This window comes from Sminthopsis crassicaudata, chromosome 1 (assembly GCF_048593235.1).
Source record: "Sminthopsis crassicaudata isolate SCR6 chromosome 1, ASM4859323v1, whole genome shotgun sequence".
NCBI classification, from domain to species: domain Eukaryota; kingdom Metazoa; phylum Chordata; class Mammalia; order Dasyuromorphia; family Dasyuridae; genus Sminthopsis; species Sminthopsis crassicaudata.
The window spans coordinates 97662508-97684399 of record NC_133617.1 but is presented as its reverse complement, the minus strand read 5'-3'; the positions used below and the strand labels follow the sequence as shown (position 1 = coordinate 97684399).

The following is a 21892-nucleotide window of genomic DNA, read 5'->3' as shown; positions in this document are numbered from 1 at the left end:
GAAATTCAATTTAAAAAATCAGTCTGGTCCTTATCCTACTAAGACAAAGGGGGAAAAAAAATCACATCAGCCAAAAAAAAAAAAAAAATCACATAGGTCAGCCTCCTCATTTCATAAACAAGAAAGCAGAAGGCTACAAAGAGTTATATTGATTGGCCTATGGGCTGATCACAGGTTTTCTGAAACTCATGATCCTATGTGGGGTTTTATTGGCAAAGATCCTAGAGTGGTTTGCCTTTTCCTTCTCCAGTTCATTTTACAGATGAAGAAACAGGAAAACAGTAAAAGGAAAATAGCTAATGAGTATCTGAGACCAGATTTGATTTCAAGAAGATGAATCTTTTAGACTCCAGTACTGGCTCGCTATGCAGTGTATTACTATCTACACTGCCCCTCTTGCCCCCGACTCCTGTATGGGAATCATTTTTCTTCACTGCATCATTTTTCCTAAGCATAGGAAGTAAGATTCTCTCCTGGCTCCTATTCTGTTCGGCATAGCAATTACTGAGAGATAGTAAATATTAGGTTGGGCTACTGCCTCTTCATTTATTTATCTTTTCAAGTATTCCCAAAAATAACGTAGCTCACAGATTTACAGGACTTTGTCTACTATGCCACAGAATGCTCTTCCTACAGAAAGCCCTTCCTCTCCTCTGCACCCCTCACCTTGGAAGTATCTTCCAACCTGAGTTCCTTGCTTCCTGTTTGAATATTTCCAGACGTATCCATTTAAGGAGACAGTCCAGGTCAATCTTGATTCTTCTCTAATTTGCACTGTTGACTCATCCCCTCTACTCAATCATTCCCCCTGTACAAGCCACCCTTATTTTTCCTCATTGGAATATAAGTACCTAGAGGGAAAAAAAAACTAACTTTCTTTCTGCTTTTTTTCATTTCTAGAGCTTAGCACAGTACCTGACTCAGAGTAATCCTTGTGAACTTGATTTATTCACAATTCTATAGCCACATAGAATTTATAAAATAATTAGCTTACAAACATTCTAGGAGTAAGGTAGTACAAATATCTGAATACTTCATAGAAAATTTGAGGCTGGGGGAAGTGATGCGACTTGTCCATTGTGACAGGTCCAATAATGTGGAGAGTTCATTTAATTCCAATAAATGTTTATTAAGCACCTTTTATGTGCCTTGCACTAGGCTAAAAACTGGCAATACAAAGGCACAGTTCCTGCCTTCAAGGACCTTACAATTCATAGGATGGTTCAGTAGAAAAAGCATTATTAAAAGAATTTTGTGGTTGTGCAAATTGCTTAACCTGTCTTCAGTATCCTCATAAGCAAAATAATAATCTTGGACTAGAAAATCTCTTTAGTTTATAATAACAGCTTTAAATCTGCCTCAGTTTCCTCATCAGTAAAATGGGGATTATAATAGTACCTAACTATCAAATGAGATCATATTTGTAAAATATATTGTAAAACTTAAAGTACTTTATAAATGCTAACTATTATTATTAACAACAATAATAATAAATCTATGATCCAATAAAGACTAGGTCTTCCTATTTCAAGAACAGTGCTCCCCCTACCACATAAACCACTAGTTATTACTTCTTGCTTACTATTGTCTTATGCTTTCTCATATACTTAATATATTAATAATATACTCTACTGAAACTTATATTTACTATGTCAGTGGCAGAGTAATATTTGCCCAAAATAGTGAGGCTGGCTTAATTTACTCTTCATGAAGCCATGTGGGCTCAGAATGACTCCAAATCCAGTACTCTATTCTATATAAGGAATGATTGATGAGCACTTAAGAATCGGTGATCATAGATAATTGTCTTTATCTCTTTGGTACTCATCTTTATATAATAGTAGCTAAAGGCTGAAATAGAGGAGTGTAACAGACCTGTCCTCTGTAAAGAAAGGCCTAGGATTCAAGTCTTTTCTCTGCTAGATATCTCTGCATGACCATGGGTAAACCAATTTAACTTCCCAACTCTCTAAAACTAAATTACAGAACAGTTGATGATTTGTTTTAATAACTAGAAGTTTCTAATATTGATAAAATCACAAGTGTGAAAAGATAAATATATACACATATTTAACATTTATATTTATATATAATATATAATATGAAATATATTATATATTTATACATATACACATGTCTGTGTGCATGAAAAAGAGACTTTCAATCAATAGTTTCTTTGAATATTGAATTTTCATATACCTGCAGTAAATGACAATTTTATTTTACATATTTTGGATTTGGGCCTCTAGAAAGTGGTAAGCCAAAGATAGATCCAATCAAAGACAAACTTTTTTTTTTTTTTTTCTGAGGCTGGGATTAAGTGACTTGCTAGTCACACAGCTGGGAAATGTTAAGTGTCTGAGACCAGATTTGAACTCGGGTCCTCCTGAATTCAGGACTGGTGCTCTATCCACTGTGCCCCCTAGCTGCCCCCTCAATAACTTTTTAAGAAAGCTATAAGGCTTTCCCAGGTTCAGGCTCTCCCAGATCTTGGATCCACCCAAAGCATTCCTATTTGTTTTGGGTCTACCTAAACTTGTATTTTGGATTCCCTTTAGGTAATTGTGTATAATACCTTTATCAGAAGTTTGACTCCTATGGAGAAACCTTGATCAAAATCCTATCTAATGTAAAGTTTCCAGAATTTGGGAAAAAGCTGACTCTCCTCTACAAATAAACTAAAATATTTTTTAAAACGATTTCAGATTTTGGGATTTGTTCTTGCAAACAGGAGTAACCAGAATAAATCAGCAATGGCTGGAAATAAGATTGCTAAGAGAAACCTAATACTCACATAAAACCATCTCAAAGATCAAAGAAGCATAATTTACCAATTTCATCATATATTAACCAAAATTCACATCCTGATAGCCTGTGCTGAATCAGTAGAAGTCATCAGAGCACTGCTCTTGGGGTCTTTTGGTTCCATGATTATAATTTCAGACAAGTTTCTGACATCCACAGTAAAACTAGCAACAAAAAATTGCTGATAATTTTGAGATGCTCTAGGCTGCAATGACACAATGGAGATAGAAGAATGGAGGGTGGGAAAGCATTTTGAGATCATAGTTTTATAAAGTTTTTTTTAAGAGAACAAACTCTTAGTGTGTCCTTTAACACATCCAAATCTCTCCAAGTTATCAGTAAACATTAAAATTATTCAACTTAATAAATCCATGTCATCTCAAAATTATTAGCAACTTTTGGTTGCTACTTTTACTGTGGATGTCTGCAACTTGTCTCCCTCTCCATCCTCTGACTCATACTGTCTGATTACCTTTATTATTCCATCTCATCCCCTGTCCCTAGACCATCACCCTTTCACCATTTTTCTCTGCACTTGTTTAGTTTGTTCTCAACACTTGCCATGCCTTATAAAAATATTATCATGGCCTCACTTCACACAGACATTATGATCCTTTTACAGTGAATACCCAAAGAATCAGGAATGCCTGGTTCATAATTTCATAATCTCATAAATCATCAATTCACCTTTTCTTTTTCTTTTTTGAGTTTAGAATCCAGTATCAACAATCCTAAAAATAATTTAAAAAAAATTAAAATAAGTTTCCTGCTTCCTGTCCTTTGGGCCCCACCCTTACTCCTCTAGTTCCCAAAGGAAAAAGAAAAGGAAACTCTGAAATCCAAAGGCAACTTTGGAACATACAAAGAAACACCCCCAAGTCCTCTAGTCCTCTTCCCTTGTCCTGTGGTAAAGAAAACAGGAAAGTACCTTCTCTTTTATACTGATTCTTACCTCTGGATAGGCTGGTTGCATTTCAAAGATAGGTACTTTCCTCTCCCACTATGGTTTTACTCATCTTGTATCCTTGATCTTGCATCCAGGACTCATAAAAAGGATAGAGGTCACATCAGTGAGATTCAATCCACAGTTCTAATGTGAAAGGCAAAGGGATCCAAAAAGCTGCAACACATTCTGTGAGAGAAAACCCCATATAGAAAGAGAGGGATTGTCATAGTTTTCCCACTGGATCATTCCTGTCTAGTTTTTCACCTCTCTGTTCCATATACAAATCCTCCTAAATCCCAAGACAGCCCCTGACATTACCATATCAAGCTTCTAGGGGCATCCTGATATCTTTTTTTTCTTTTAGATCGATTGTCTCCAATTTTTAAGAAAATGCATCCTATCAGTTAAAAAAATCTAGAGCTACATCTATAATGTGAATATTTATAAAATGTACACAAACATACTTGTACAATTTATGTTGAAGAATTGAAGAATTTTTTAAATTTGGTGGTCAAGAAGTTCATTAATATAGTACATCAATTTCATGATGACATGTTTGCCCAAGTTCTGAATAATACACAATGCTCTCAAGCTTTCCCAGTCACCAGTGGAGTCACACAAGGCTGTGCTTGCTCCCATGCTTAAAGCATGATGTTTTTACCATGTTGTCAAATGCCTTCAATGAGGACAAACATAGAATCAAAGTTAGCTACCATACAGATGGTAAACAAAAATTTTCAACAAAGTTATGTAATTATAAAGTATATACAAAAAGGAATGAAAAGGATGAAATAAATATTAAGTGAACAATAAATTGACATTTATTAGCAGTTCAAAAAACAATTTTACTCGAGAGCAGTGTGATTAAATATGGTACAAAATTTTTGAAATGTCTTTTTGTATGTCTTCTGTGATAGTTAATTTTAAAAATAAAAATTATTGGCTAGTAATAAATTATTCAGATAATTTGATCAATGTAATTAGCTGTAACAATATATAATTCCCGCTCTGCTCAGGGGAGCTGGAGGACTCACCCTCTATCACTATGGAGTTTCTTTCTTTGGGTTCAGACAGGTAGATCATGTTAAATCTTAAAAGAGTTTCCTGGGAAGAGAAAAATCAGATGTGTTGTTGTTTTTAGTTTCAGCTCCCTGCCCCTTGAAATCCTTCCCCCAGACTCCCATGGAGAATTGCTTAAAACTTAAGAGTTAGCTCATGTCTGGTGTATTCCCAAAAGGGAGTAAAAGAGTAATCAGTGTACAATAGAGATCAGATATGAGGTTTACACACCACCTTCACATACTCTGACAAAAGCACATATATGTAATTTATAACTATGATACAAGGAAGCTGATATTTAAGATATAAAACATTTGGTGAAATTGCTTATCAGCATTTCATCTTCATTTTGCCCAAACAATTCCTTACAGGTCCATGTTTTCTCTAAATCAGAGATTAATCTCTATTTATTGAGCATTAGACCCTCCAAGAAGTGCTACTAGTATTTTCAGTGAAGGAGGAAGAAGGGCTTCTTTCCAAAGTTCTGCCAGAGTTGCCTGAAGAGCCCATCAATTTTTGGAGAAATTATTCCTCCAAAGTCCATATCTCAGAATCACAGGTCAGTTACCTATGATTAGGAAAAGAAACATAAAGCAAAAGAGGAAGAAGCCCAAGATCAGCTCTGGCTCACCTGGGTCCAGAGACTATATTCAAGCTGTAACCAATTGTGCTACCGAAAGAGCTTTACTTCTACCTCTCACAGGAGGTGTCTCACAGAATGTAGTGAGGCAACTCTGATTCAAAAGAGAGAGAAAGCAGTAGCTGGCTATCTTAGAAAACAAAAAAACTAAAAAACTAAACTGGAGGGTATTCTGGAAAGATGGTAGAATAGGCCAGAAAATGCTAAATTCTCCAGATTTCCCCTCAGACAAGACAACATAAATAGCACATCAAGGTGAATGTAGAGCATTAAAAATAAATGAGGTGGGTCAGAACAGCAGTCATCATGGGGGAAATGGAGAGGATCTAGAGAGAGATACTAAGATGGACATTTGACCCATGGGAGGTATAAACACCTCTAGGTTATCTCCATTGAAATAGCAATCAGCAACCCTGCAGCTGGCTGAATTGGGAGGTATTCTGCACCTCAGCCACAGGAATTTTCACCTGCAGGATAGTGTGGGGAGCTGGACATCTGAGCAGAAGACTGAGGGAACCTCTGCTGAGCTAGAGCCAGTTGTGCTTCCAAGAATTGGCCCTGGATGAGAAGGGACCAGTACAGCCCACCCAGTGAGAGCAGAAGCAGGAGAACAAGTTTTGTGCTGGTTGTGGGCACTTACAGGAGGGTGCAGCTCTTAGTTTCAGTTCCAAATCAGAGGAACTGAAGGAGGACCTAAGGCTAGAAATACCATACCCCCATCTCACCCCTATACATCTAGGACTAGAGATGATTGTAATAACAAGCTTCTTTAAAAGGGGAACCAAAGAGAAAGAACCAAAAAAAAAGTTGCTATGGGAATAGAGAAGACTGGGGTTCATCTTCAGAAGAAAATATTGAAGTTAAAAAAAAAAAAACAAAAAAAAACCTCTTCCACCCCAAAGAGTAACATCGAATATTTAAAAGTCTTTAAAAATCTAATGCATGAGGGAGATTGTGGAAAATTTTTTAAAAAAATCTAAGAAAAGCAAGATTATGAAAAAAAAGTCAACTAATTAGAAAAGGAGATCCAAAGTCTTAAGGAACTATATGACTCCTTGAAAAATAAAATAGGACAAGGGAAAGACAGCAAAGTTATAAGCGCTCTAGAAATAATAAAACAAAACATTAAGAATAAAAAAGAAGATAATAATATGAAACATCTTATAGAAAAACAACTGATCTGGACAAGAAGAGAAAACATAAGAATAATCAGACTACCTAGGAGCTATGATCAAAAAAAAAAAACCAACAAAAAAACAAATCTTGATATAATAATACAAGTAATAATTAAAGAACATTGTCCTGAAGTTTTAGAATAAGAAGAAAAAGTGGAAATGGGAAAAATCCATTAATTATCACCTGAAAGAGATCTTAGGAGGAAAATCTACAGTAATATCATAGCCAAATTCCAGATGTCTAAGATTGTCATGAATAAGAGGTAGTTTGAAAGAAAGATGGGGTAAAGCTAAGTATAATGTGATTCTAAAAAGCAAAATCATGTAGGAAAAAGTAAAAAGAGAAATGAGATATATCAGAGCAAGAAATGACAGGGAGGAATTAGGGGAAAAGGACTGGTAGTTCTGGAACCTTACTCTTATTGGAAAGTGTGTGTGTATGTGTGTTTATAATATTATAAACACATGTGTGAATTTTTAGAGGGAACATCAAATCTGGATTAAAGAGAGAACAACAAATACATTTATTATTTTTTTTAATTTTTAAATTTTATTTATAAATTTTTTTACATTCTATATGCATGAGTAATTTTTTTTTATAACATTATCCCTTGTATTCATTTTTCCAAATTATCCCCCCCTCCCTCTACTCCCTCCCCTTGATGACAGGCAATCCCATATATTTTACATGTGTTACAATATAACCTAGATACAATATATGTGTGTGTAAATACCATTTTCTTGTTGTACATTAAGTATTAGATTCCAAAGGTATAAGTAACCTGGGTAGATAGACAGTAGTGCTAACAATTTACATTCACTTCCCAGTGTTCCCTCTCTGGGTGTAGTTATTTCTGTCTATCATTGATCAACTGGAAGTGAGTTGGATCTTCTTAAACAACAAATACATTTAGAAAGGAATAAAAATCTAAATTCATCAAGAAATAAGAGTGGTGTAGAAGAGTGTGTAGATAAACAAGAATAGGATAATGAGGGAACAGCAACAGCAACACCAACACACACATATTTGGAAGACTATAAAAGTCTAAATTCAGATGGAAACAAGAAGAAAGGGTGGGGGCAGTTGATAAGGGAGAGGTCCTTGAGGAAGGGATCTTTGAGGGATGGAGGGGTTAGATTAAGTAATAGAAGGGCAAGTCTTCAGGTAAAAATAAAACAGAGAAGTCAGGAGGAATAGGAAATAAGGGATACATACAAACATAAAATAAAGTTCAGGAATAGAATTTATGGGTAGAAATTGTGATCTCAGACAAAGTTAAAGCTAAAATAGATTTAATCAAAAGAAAAAATAGGAAAACTACACAATATGTCAGTCATCTTTTTAGACTATTTTTAAAGACTAATCTAAGACTAATTCTAAGACTAAAATAACTTGGTAGTATAAAGCTGTAATATTGCCGTGTTAGGAAATGATGAGTTGGTGGAATTAGAAAAATATGAAAAAACTTGGATCATTGAAGATGTTATCCACCATCAGAAAAACAGAGGACAAATAAGTACAGTTAGTCTTACATAAATGCATTTGAATGTGTATGGTTATAAAAATTTATGTACATGTGTATACATAGATATGTATATGTATGTATTGATATATGAGTATACATATATTATATATGTGTGTGTATGTATATGTATGTGGATAAAGACACACATCTATCTCTTATGCTTAGTTGTAGGGGGTTGGGGTGGGAAGAAAAATAAAGTTAAAAGTATACATCAAAGAATAAAAGAAAATCTACAAGGAAACAAAGAAAAAGATAACTGAACAAAAATGTATTTGTTATAAAGGCTTTCTTAAAATGAAAATGTATTGCTTTATAAATGAATTCTGTGCACATGGCAAATTTTTATCTCTTTTTACTTGTTTGTATTTAAGTTTGAAATAAATAAAAATTATATTAAAAAAAAATTGATGTTATCATGGGTAATGGAGTGGAGGGAATAATCTGGATTCACTGCACTATCTCAAAGCATCAAATCCTTTAGCCCTGAGCTAGAAGTGGTCAACCTTTCAGCAGATTAAGGAGATTCTCCTGTTTGCCACTCACATAGCCTAGCTAGTGATTTTCCTTTTTGCATCCACTTCATCATGTCAGGGTAGATTCCCCGAGCGGGAGCTGCAACTGAGTCTCAGGGGTACTAATAGTCCTGCTCCTGACATGCTTCCCATTTACAGAAATCAATCATAATTATACCATTGACTCTTAAACATGAAGCATTTACTAAAAAAGAAGACAAAAGGCAAAAAAAAAAACAAAAAACAAAAACAACAACAACAACAACAACAAAAACCATTGACTCAATAGGAGGAATAATCAAAATATAACAATCTACCCACAAACTTGGGTCTTACTTTCTCACTAATGCATAGAGTCCCATAGAGGGAAAGGTGGGCATACATTTACAGAAGCTTAGTGATGAAGCACATGAGTATAGAAACTCATGTGCCCATGGTACCTCATGACTGCACTACAGGCCTCTTTTAGGAAATAGTCTATAACATGTGTTATCTGCTCATCTGACCTCTTCATTCTTTTTGCTAGATAAAACCACTTTTAAAAAATCACATCAGATTGCCGAAACTATATTAAGTTCTTTTAATTAAAAAAAAAATACTATTACATTTTTTTTTTCCCAGTGAAAAAGCAGTCCTAAGCTCAGTGTCTGTAGCTTTCCAGGTCTTTTCCTTTGGCTGGGCACTGAAGGAATGCTAAATAAACTCAATGACATGAAGCTCCATTAAGTCAGAGAACTGCAAAGTTGCCTTAACTCTTGTCTCTGGAGTTCTGAGAAGTTTCTCCCTCTCAAGCCAAAAGTAACAAAAGCAAGTTTTCCTTCTCTTAAGGTATAGATTGCACAAAAGGATGATAAGTCTTATTTTGCTTCCTTCCAATCAGCTCCTTAAGAGTATCTGTAGACCTTTTCTCAGTCAGTTCACAAGTCTAGATGGATTTAACAATGCTTTCCTTTCCTTTTCTTTCTTTCTTTTCTTCTTTCTTTTTTTTTTTTTTTTTTCTCAAACAGGATTAAGTGATTTGAAATCATCTGAGGCTGAATTTAAATTCAGGTCGTCTTGACTCTAAGTCTAGTACTCTGTCCGGTGCAACACCTTAGCTTTAAGAACATTTGCAGAAAATATATGTGGAACACAAAGACTTCCTCCTCATATGTTAGAAGAGTGCAAAAGTGTTACAGACAGCCTTTAATGGTGGGTTTTAGAGTTTTCAAAAATGATTTTCCATGAAGTCCTTTTGTGCTCTTCACATTTTAGCCAATAAGACTATCCAATGTGAAGACAGATAGCAATCATTTGTAGAACCTTTGTTAAAAATGAGTAAGTGAATTTACTGATGTGTGTTTCCTTCTGTTACAGACAAAAATACTGCCAAAACAATACGGAAATTCCTTTTTTTTTTTTTAAATCACAAGACCCATAAGTTAATTCTTTTCCCCATGGACTTCCTGTTTCTAAGACTATCCCTGGACTTGACTATGGTTTTCAAAATAATTGGCAAAGGATTTGGTGACCTTGATGTCACTGAATGAGAACAAGTGGAACAAATTGTCTCAAATGTCATTGTAGTGATCTGATTGTCTCTGCAGTTCTTATAGAATACAAAGTACACAATGTAATGTGTCATTATGAATAAGGCTAAGAACAAAAAGAAACAGGAAATATTACTGATAAATGTCTGTGGTTTTATTGTGTTTAATTACAGAAACAAAAAAAATTAATGGGAGAATCCATTTCAGATAAAAAGAAAATTAAAATTTTGTTCCTATCTTTTGACTCTCTATTTCATATTTTTCTATTTTCTGTCGCCATGCCAAAATTTTTACAACTATAAAGAACACCAGAAAGCTCCTCTTTATATCCCCTCCATCCTCTCCCAGTTGTGCTATCTTGTAAGATAAAATCTGTCCTTTGAGTTCAGAGACATTAAAATTACACATCCTCCTTATGACTAAAACTAATCATCCTATCTCCGTTTTGGAAGGGATCTCAGAAATACTTTAGTTGTTCCCTCTGAATGTTTTCAGCAAGTGATTGTCAGTCTCAGCATAAACTCAGTGGCAGGGAGCTCCCTCTGTCTCAGATCTAATTGTTAAAGAGTTTTATCTTTAGATGGAGCCAAAATCTACCTCCTCACAAATGTCATTCATTCATCCTGATTTTCACATTGTTACTTCATCCAAACAATCCCAGAATGGGAGAGGGAAAACTTTCAGGAAAACTCACTCTATTTCTGGAGCTCTGTTATACTGAAGACATTTTTCAATTTTCTGTCTCCAAATCTAACTCAGGAGTAGGGGAGGGCAAGTTCTAAATAGCTTGGCTTGTGAGAGATAGTGGTTAAATTTTCAGTGTAAGTGTTTATACTTCAGAAATAGAAAATAGCTATAAATCAGGGCTGAATTTATTGTTTTGATTGTCTAGACTTAAGCGTTAATAATGTAGATTGTGGTGATCAAAAGTGTAGCAAAGGCAGGCTGAGATAGTTTTCTGCAGGGCAAGATAACTTTTTTTTATATTTTTATTAGCAGTGAAGCACAAATTGCACATAAAATTTGCTACATTGGTCATCATTTCAGCCAAAAAGTTAGGGACCTGAGTGAACATGGTCAATTTATTAGTTTGGCTACCAGTAATCAATAAATTGGGTCAATGTCCTCTTTTAATGATAAAAGACTGAGTTAGGACTGTAATGCCACAGTTCTCTTTTATTGTCCTGACTCAGTTTCCCTAATTTTCCTGACTCAGTTTTTCTGTTTCAGTTTATAATCTTCTACCCCCAGAGTCTGAGCTCGAATTTAGCAAAGATCTTTATCAAAAGTAGACCTTTTTAATAGGGGAAATGTAGCCTTGAGGTTTCCCAGGTCTCCAGACACAATCTCAACAGGGAGGGTCAAAGAGCCAGATGGAATGCATCTCCAGGTCTCAGATCTGTCTAAAGAAATGCTAATCAATATTTCAAAAGTTGTTTAAAGATGCATAGACGAAAGAGTTCCATCTTCTCAGTCACTTGACTCAAACAAGAGTCTGGGAATGTATTATATCTGATAATAGCCCTTAGGGCTTCTTCTTGGCAGGGTAAGTCACTTCCTTTTTTGGGAGTTAGGATTAGTCTACAGTTAGGTAAAGTAGACTGGCCTTCTGGTTGGGACTGATCTAGCCTTCTCTGGCAACTTAAAAATATTAATTGTTTAATAGGCTTCTACCACCTCCAGGAATGAAGGCTAGAAAATCTGAATCATTCCAATCTGAATCCACTTGTACGGTTTTCTTTTGGAAATTAGATCAAAACTAATATTAGCAAGAAACAAGAGATTTATATCCAAGGAGGGCCTTAATCCAAGCTGGTTCTATGTTTATTTGTAAGTAAAAGGGTTCTTGGTGAGCAAGCAAAGCAAGTGCCAGGAATCATAATTCAAGTATGCTTACCTAGCTTTCCAGAGAAAGAAAGTCTTTTAAGCTTAACTGAGAAATAGGAGGTGGAGAGGTCTTGACAAAATATGGAATAAAGTGGATTACATAGCAATACTAGTTATTAAATAATACAACATAATATTTATTTTCTTTAAGATTTACATTAACAGTGTGTTTATGTAAACTTTTTCCCTAGGAATAAAGTGCAAGACTCAGAGAATGCAGTTATTACCAGACAAATGACATGGCTAGGAGGCCACAGAAAATACAATGGAAGATTACATACAATTTAAATTATTTGCACAAACAAACCCAAATGTGTCAAACACTGGAAGAAAAGCGGGTAATTGAGGTAAAAATGTTTGCAATAACTTTTTCTGAAAAGCTTCGATGTGTAAGATATACACCAATTCAATTTTATAAAAATAAATTTACAAATGGTGAAGGGATATGAACAGATAGTTTTCTAGGAAAACTGTAAATAGCCATATTTTTAGAAAATGCTCCAAATTTTAATAATTAGAGAAATACAAACTAAAGCAACTGTGAGGTTCTTCCTTATATTTATTAGATTGGTAAAGTTGACTAAATAAACAAAATAACAGATGCTGGAAGGGCAGTGGATAAACAGCCACATTAAAACTTTGTTGGCAAAGCTGTGTTCAGCCATTCTTGAAATCACTGGGGGCACTAGAAATGCTCCCAAGTGGCCTTTGACATAGCAATTCTGCTGATAGATCTGAAATCTAAGTGATCAAAAAAAGAGGAAAATGATTTATATGTATAAAAAATATTTATAGTGCTCTTTTTGTGATGGCAAAGAGATGAAAATAAGGGAAATTGAGAATTATATACCATTCCATTTGTATATCATAAATTGTGGAACTATTGCATGGAATTAGCTGAGTGAAGAGACTCTCATGGGAATATAACCTTAAACTATACCTTAATTATGACTTGAGACTTTATAATAACAAATAGAGCTATAGTTTAAAAAAAAAAAAAGTTGCAGATGTGTGTCCCTTCCTGTTTCCCACCACCTCTTAATTAGCATTTAATTACCTCTTTTAAAGATGGCTTTGAATTCTTTTATCAGAGAATATATTCTTGTATAGTAGTTCTCTAGGGAAACTTAAAGTAAGAATTTATTATTATTGACTTGTACTTTTTTGTTTCTGGGATAGATTTCTGGGTTTAGGGTATAAGCCTGGATTCCCCCAAACAATGGGAAAAAAGACCAAGGTGTGTGTGTGTGTGGGGGGGGGGCTTCTATTCTATTTAATCTGGTATTTTGCAGTTTATGTTTTGCACTTTCCTTTTATTGACAAACACCTTGTCAGGTGGAAGATCTCACAAGATCATAATAAATCTCTTTTTGCATTTTTTTATTCAGAGAGTTTCTGATTATTTTTGTTATTGATACTGTTCCATGCACTATTGTAGTAGAGAGCCAAACTGACTCTATTTTGTATCACTGCCTATATTTTTTGTTCAGTTTCTGGAGTTGTCTTATTTTCCTGAGTTACATTTTGTTGTTTTTCAGTTATTTCAGTCATACCTGATTCTTTGTGACTCCATGTGGGGTTTTCTAGCACAGATACTAGAGAGATTTGTCATTTTCTTCTTCAGCTCATTTTACACATGAAGAAACTGAGGCAGACAAAGATTAAGTGACTTCCCCAGAGTCACACAGATAGTAAGTGTTTGAGGCCAGATTTGAACTCAGGAAGAGGAATCTTCCTGACTCCAGGCCTGGCACTCTGGTCATTGTGCCAAGCAAATTATAATTTTCCTGATTTTAGGAAAGTCATTCACTCTCTAACCTTTCCAGAAGGTAGATGGATGATGTAGGGGAGACAGCAGTGACTCTGAATCCCTTTTGACCTAGGAATGTAAGTGCTCTTATCTGTCAATAATTGTAAAATTTATTAATATTTCTTCCCTTAGATAATCCTGAAGCCCCCTGATCTGAGAGTGCTCTTGTACTGACAATCTGCCTGCTAGTAATTGTAAAAGTCTTCTGGCCTTTGAATGGTCCTGCAAACATTGCTGACTGTCAGATGGATAATCTATTGGTCATTGATAACCAAATTTCTGAGACCACTCCTCAAACCTACCTGAAAGCCATAAAATTAGCAAATAAGTAATATGAAGCTCCTGGTCTTTTTCCTATAAATTTATCCTCTTGCTCCCAGCTTTTTGCTTATCTCTTCTGGAGTTTAGTCTGCCTATATGGTGTTACAATTACAAATACATTTTACCTCTTAACTAGGAAATGGATTCAAGCCTACAGATTTTTTTGAGACACCTTGTGACAGCAGTCTGTGACCCCAAACTCTTGGGGTTCCCCTTTCCCAACCTCAACATTTAGTAGCCCAGTATGCAAAGAAGAGTCTGGCCTCCCCTGGCTTAATTACCTCCTTGTTAAGGTAAGCTCCCTATTTTTTTTTCTCCCCAATCCTATAGCTGAGACAATCCAAGTCACTAGGAAAAGTTATCATGAATTCCACATTCAGCAACTTTTCCTTGACTGAGGACGCCCAGACTGGGAAATTCTTACAATTTTTGGCAAAAGTTAATCTCACCTCCTCTGAGACACCAGAGAAGATGAAATGTTGTAGGATAGCTTTTGCCAAAGATGGGACAGTCCTCTTTCATATCATTTTGTCTGTCTGTGTCATTTGTTCTGTGAGCTAGATTTTGTTACCTGGAAAGATTTAAAATGCAACCAGCAAGGGAAAAATAAAAACTCTCTATGCTACAGTTAGAATGCTGGGAAATTTTCTTAAAAAGTCAACTTTCCTGTGGACTTCAGCTCTGGCCAAGCTGGAGGCTATACAAAAAGGTTAGCTAATTAAAATTGAAATAGCATCTTAGCATATTCTCAAAATTTTGAAAGCAAGGATTTGGGAGTGTGACAATTAGTCATTTTAAGATTGCAAGGGGATGGAGTGAAGAGGGTCCCTTAATGCTTTTCCAAAGGGGCAGAAAGGGGATTTTGGACTTTATAGGAGCAAAGAAAGGATTAGCAAAAAGTTACTATTTACTTGGCTTGTTTTTCCTTTTTTTTTTTTTTCCCCCTTCCATAATGGGATAAATTCCTGGAATTTTCCCCAATGTTTCAAGTATTTTTCTTGCAATCTTAAAATGACTAATTGTCACACTCCCTAACTCTACTACTCTAGATCTTAAAGATGATTTCTTCTGCATACCATTGCATAAATATTCACAATTTCTTTTTGTCCTTGAAGGGACAAATCCTGGGAAACATAACTCCCCACCAACGAACATGGACAGTCATGTCCATAACATGGAGGTAGCTCAGGGCTTCTGTGACAGCCCCCACACATTTGGACAAACCCCTAACTTCCAGTTCCCCCTCCTTTACCCAGGGCTATGAAGTTTCTTTGTCTAAAGGCCCTCTTATCAATTTGTTAAGACCCTGAAAGCTAAACTTGCTCTGGCTTTAGCCCTACCTAAAGCCTTTTACTCTGTATGGTGGGGCCAGGCCCTAGGGGCCTTGACTCAGGCTCTTGAACCTCATCCCAGACTCCCTGCTTTCTTCTCAGAGAAACTTGGTGTCTTTAGGGTGACCCTCCTATCTCAGTGCAAGCTGCCTCAGCCCTTCTAATTGAAGGAGTCCCTAAGCTCACCCCAGACCACCCCCCACCAGAAGGGGTGCCTTTGGAAGCCCAAGAGCATCAGCAGATTGCTAGCAGGAGGCTCACCAAGTAATAGGCTTTCCTGCTAGACACCCCAGCTTGAGTCTCCAGGTGTATCCCACTCTTGACCTTGCCACCCTGCTTCCTGATAACACTCAGTGGGGAGACATCATTCATAATTGTAGGAAGCTTTAGATTCTGTATACTCCAGTTGACCTGACTTAAGGGACATTCCTTGTGACAGCCTAGATAGTGAATGGTTTATAGATGGGTCCAGTTTTCTTGGAATTGGGGAAAGGAATGAGAGTGAACATCTACACAGACTCCAAATTTGCTTTTCATATTTTGCACTCTCATGAAGCTATATGGAAAGAAAAGGGACTTTTGATTGCTAAAAAAATCTACTACTAAATATGTAGGGAAAACAGACTTGCAGATTCAGGGCCTGTGCTGCTACCTATTTGCCCCTGAACATGGCATCTTTAACTCCCCCACTTCCCAACTCCTACACTCTTTCATAGTTCCCCGGAACTAACTCAAACACTTGATCTCAAGCCAGCTTTTAATCCCAGAGGCTAGTCAGTGGAAACTTCTTTTTGGCCTACACCAAGCCACTCACTTGGGGAAAAAAAATGCTCTCCAATCCCTTGTGAAACACATTTTTACTGGTCACAAGCTGGAAGAAACAATTAGGTCTAGCAGGCCTGCCCAGTTTGTGCTCAAGTAAATCCTGAAGGCACTGTTAAACTTCCCCCCCCTCCTGAAGCTTGTTCAGAGAAGGGGCACATACTCGGGGGAAGATTGGGAAAATAGACTTTATACATATGTCCCTTTATAGTGGCTTTGGGTTGTTTTTGGTCTTTGTTGACAACTTTATCTCATTGCCAGTCTGCAACACCTGTGTCAGTAAAGGCTGCCCTGCAACTCCTTCAGATGTTATGATCCACAGCTGTGGACGCTCTTGGAGAATTGACCTACCCCTTAAAACTAAGGGATATCCTTTTCTCTGTAAAATGGGTTTTCCATTCTACTTTGATGTTTCTAAGGGACCTGTTATGGTGCTTGCACCCTAGGTCACCTGAGTGCCTCTTGCCACTGCTTCAGACACTGTCCCCAACCCCTTCAAGGAGACAAAAAGGTATTTTGGGTAAAACATTCTTTGGTATTTATCCTAGGAAAAGCTGCCTGAGCAGAGGCATTCATGATAGCCTCATTTTCATCCCTGTCTCCCTACCCAATTCAGCCTTCCTCTGGGTGGGGTTCCTGGCTATTGTCCCTACTAACTACTTTTAATTAAATTTTTTGCTCATATTTGGCCCCTGCATTTTTAACCTACTTGTGAGATTTCTTTCCTCCAGGATCCAAGCTATGAACTTCCAACTATTAGTTCACACTGAATACCACTTACTACCTGATTCTGATACCCAGCATCCCTCTGAATACTGTTGCCTCCATCGTGCCTCCCCTCCCCTGTCTGGACACCACTAGGCCAAGGGACAGCTCTATGCCCCTTATCAGCATGAAGCAGCTTCAGAAGACAAGATCTCCATCCCTTTGCCCCAGTACAGACTGCTTAAGAGCAGAAACATGATGTACATAGGGGAGACAGCAGTGGCTCTGAAGCTCTTTTGATCTAGGAATGGAAATGCTCTTGTCTGTTAATAATTGTAAAATGCAATAATATTTCTTCCCTTAGATAATCCTGAAGCCCCTGACCTGAGAGTGCTCTTATACTGGTAATCTGTCAATAATTGTAAAAGTCTTCTGGTCTTGCAAACATTGCTGAGTCAGATGGATAATCTGTTGGTAATTGATAACCAAATTCATGAGACCAATCCTCAAACCTACCTGAAAGCCATAAAATTAACAAATATGTAAACATGAAGCTCTTGGTCTCTCTCTTTCCTATAAATTTATCCTCTTGCTCATGTTTTGCTCCTTTTTGTTAATTTCTTCTGAAGTTAATATGCTTATAATGGCATTACAATTACAAATAAACTTTGCTTCTTGACTAGGAAATGGATTCAAGCTTGTAAATTATTTTGAGATACCTCACAACACTGGTCTGTGACTCCAAACTCCTGGGGTCCCCCTTTCCCAACTTCAACAGATATAATCAGCCAGAATCTTGAACTCTGAGAAATCCCTAAATCTAAAAATAGTATCTGTACTTTACTGTAAAAACCTTTATGGATCTCTTTTAGGAGTGGTTGTGCCTCTTGAAGGGTCTGGGACCCAATGTCTTGTCCAATTGAATGCCTTGCAATAAATCCCATAGCTCAGACTTTGTTTCCTCAGTTATAAAATTGCTCATTATATTTATTTTAAGAAATAATAAAGTGTATTATTTCCTGGGAGGATTTGTATGAACTGATGAGTCAGAGTGAAGTAAGCAGAATCAGCAAAACAATTTATACAATAAAGACAATATGGTAAGGACAAAGAATTTTGAAAGAATCAAGAAATCTGATGAATGCCATGATTAATCACCATTCCAGAGCACTAATGATGGAAAATGCTGTATCTTCCCGGCAGAGATGAAAAACTCAGGAAATAGAATGAGACATTTCTTTGTTGGACATGGTGAATTCAGCAGTGTTTTCCTTGATGATGATATAAAGGTTATTTTTAGGTTATTTGTAGTTACTGAGATGCTTAGGTGGTACCATTGCTAGTATTTGGAGTCAAGAAGACTCAAGTTTGAATTCTGCCACAGGCAGTCACTAACTATGTGATCCTGGTTAAGTCATTTAATCTCTTATTTCACTTTCTTCATTTATAAATTGTAATTAATAATACCACCTACCTCACAAAGTTGTTATGATGATAAAATGGAAAAATATATGTAGAATGTCTGCAAACTTTAAATCTTTATAAAAATGCTGCCTATTTTACTATTGCTAGAGATGCTAGGCCAGTGGTCCTCAAACTTTTTGAATAGAGGGCCAGTTCACTGTCCCTCAGACTGTTGAAGTGCCGGACTATAGTAAAAACAAAAGCTCATACTCTGTCTCTGCCCCTCAGCCCATTTGCCATAATCCGGTGGGCTGCATAAACGTCCTCAGCGGGCCAGCTGGCCATAGTTTGAGAACCCCTGTAGCTAGACTATATCAGTCTAAAAAAATATCACATAGGAAATGATACCAAAATTGAGTCTTGAGGGAAGCTAAATATTCTAAAAAGGAAGAGAAGACAGGAAAAATTGCATTTCAAACATGAGGGACACACTTTGCTAGAATGTAATATTTCAGAAGAAACTTGAGCTAGTTTTAGTAGAATACAAAGTATATTTAGGTAAGTAATATGAAATAATACTGGAAAGTAAAAATGTGAGCTAGATTAAGAAGGACAGCTGGATGGAATAATAGATAGAGTCCTAGACCTAGAGTCAGGAGGATTGATTCATCTTCTTCTGACACTTATTAGCTGTGTGATCCTGGTAAGTCACTTAAACCTGTTTGCCTCAGTTTCTTCATCTGGGTAATGAACTTGAGAAGGAAATAGCAAAACACTAGTATCTTTGCCAAGAAAACCCCAAATAAAATCATGAAGAATTAGACACAACTAAAAACAAAACAAAACAAAACAAAAACTGAGTAACAATAATAAACCAATCTGAATTTTTTCATTATGAAAGTTGTCCCCAACAGGACTGGGTTCTCATACAACCAGCTAATCAATGTGCCTTGGCATTTTAAAAATAAATTCCCTTTTAATTTTTTCTTCCTGAGTTTTGCCTCTTTAATCAAGGTAAAAGGCCTATGAATATAGGATTTCCTTTTGACAGCTATAAATCTAAATACAGTCATAAAGGAAAAGAAAAATAAATAGCTTTAGTTATAGATATAGCTACAGATACAAATATAGATCCCTCAAGGACCTTACATTTTAGGAAATTCAAAGTGACCATGATAAAGCACTAGAAGTGGAGAGGACTTCAAAATAACATGTTTCATCTGTATGGTTTCTCCCTCCATTGAGAATGATAATAATTTTTCTACAATTTATTAAAAAGCTTTTGAAACTTTTTGTAGCACTCTGGCTTCCCCAGTCTCAGATAGAGTAAAGTCTGTCATTGTCAACCCAGACCAGATCTCTGTGGACACATTAATTGCCTGGGTTTAGCCTCTAGCTGGGTGGGTGAGAGATGGGATTAGCTGTCGGGTCTGGTTGTCACAGGAAGGGCAGATGGAAGGAGGTCCATAGAGAGACCAAGGCTCAGAACTTGATTCTCGGGGTGATGGGAAATGTCAGAAGTGACTCCAATTGATTATGGAAGATTACCACAAAAGTAATTATTCAGAGATAGCATCTCAATGAGGTACAACAGTAAAAAGTGCTCATATCTCTCACATTGCTCAATAGATGTCACCAATTGCCCTAATGACAGTTGTGCATATTTCTGGAGAAAGTCAGGGGATCATCCAGACTGATCCCTCATTTTCAGTAACACAGCCTCCTCCCCAACACAGACACATATTCCCCACAACTAGAGATAGTTTAGAAAAACTTGAACAATCTTTCTTCAAAAATCCCTAGAGATAGGAAGTAAGACTGAGAAAACCATGGAGTTGTCTGTCCCAACTCCTCTCTACCAGATTAGCAGTGGACAGTATATTACTATTACCCTAAATGGAACATTACAACTGGCTGGGCCAAGCACAGATGGAGTACAGAGACTGTAGAAATTAATACTGACAAATGCAGGTAATACTCAACAAGGTCTAATGGATAGCAGGTACTTGTCCTAAGCAAACAAGTGGTTGTATATCCTGCATCAGGAGATATTCAGACTCATCAGATACTTGCCAAGCAAGCATAAATTAACCTTCCACAGACAGTAATGATGACATCTCTGTCACTGTAACTTCTCAAACAACCAAAGCAATTAATCCACAGTTAAAAGGAGAAATAAGATTGATGAAAAACAAAGTGGCTGCTCAAGAATGTCATAGAAAGAAAAAATGTGTTGTTTTTGGAAAATTGAGTTGCAATCTTAGAAAATCTAAATAAAACTTTAACAAATGCATTAAAAATGTTAAGATATCTTTTCCACCATAAAAAGTATCTAAAAAGAAAATAAACAAATTTTATAGATTTAACTAAAAATTAATAGATTTTCTTTTTATTTGGAATTTTATAAACTAAAAGGTCAAAAAAATGAAACTTTTGAAAACTAGGAGTTGCAATATAAAGACTAAATATTTTATGGAAATAAAAGAATTTCAAGCAAATTCTGGGCACAACTGGGACCTTTGTTGAAATTAACAATGTAATCATCAGAATGTGAAATTTCTACAATTTGAATTTTTTAGATAGTAGTTATCAACAAAGTTTATAACTGAGACAATTTGTTATGCCACAGTTTCCTTTAATTGTTCTATCTCAGTTTCCCTGAATTGTTCAGCCTCAGTTTCCTTGAATCATTCTACTCTACTTTCTCTGAATTGTTCTGCCTCAGTCTTCCTGATGGCAATCCCACTTCTTGACCATTAGAACTGAAATACTTAGGTCTGGGAGTCCTGGCTACTCTACCATTCCAGAGTCATAAAATACAGATAGAGGGGCATATCTTCTGTCTCAGATTCAGTGGCTCCTAGTCCTCCCAACTTATCAGAATTCATGATCCTTACTTACCTCCAACCTGTCAACCAAATTTATTGTCCTCTCCTGGAAGTTCCCACTCACCAGTGCTCACCCCAACCCCTGCTTTTGTTCCCCTGATTGCTGGAGCTCTATAAAAATCTCTGAAAATACTTCTCTTTGTTGGATACTTTGAGACATTAGTCTGATCCAGCCTGCTAGGTCAACATGGATCCTGTTTTGCCCCCAGAACAATCTCTCCCTCTTAAAAAACATTAAAAATTCTCTAATCTCTATCTTGCCTCAGTTTCTCCAATATTACAAATTCATTATTGAAAGTTTGAGGGGGGATTTTTCAACCAGCATTTTATTGGCATAGATTTTTATTACTAGATTCTGAAATATTCCCCCTTTCAAATGTTTATGTAAATATTTTTGCCTGCCAATATTCTGAACTATAGCTTTAAAAGAAAATCTAATACTTCATAAAATGTATAAATAACATGTACTTTGCTTGACTGTTGAATTTTTAAAATAATCCTTTAAAAATGTTTGTTTGAAAGAGGTTTAGCA

The 21892-nt window shown here is 36.2% G+C and overlaps 1 pseudogene; it reads left to right on the top strand.

Annotated features, from left to right (window-relative positions):
- Positions 1-20008: 20008 nt before the first annotated feature.
- On the top strand, positions 20009-20819 carry LOC141548747 (cyclic AMP-dependent transcription factor ATF-1 pseudogene; annotated as a pseudogene).
- Positions 20820-21892: the final 1073 nt, after the last annotated feature.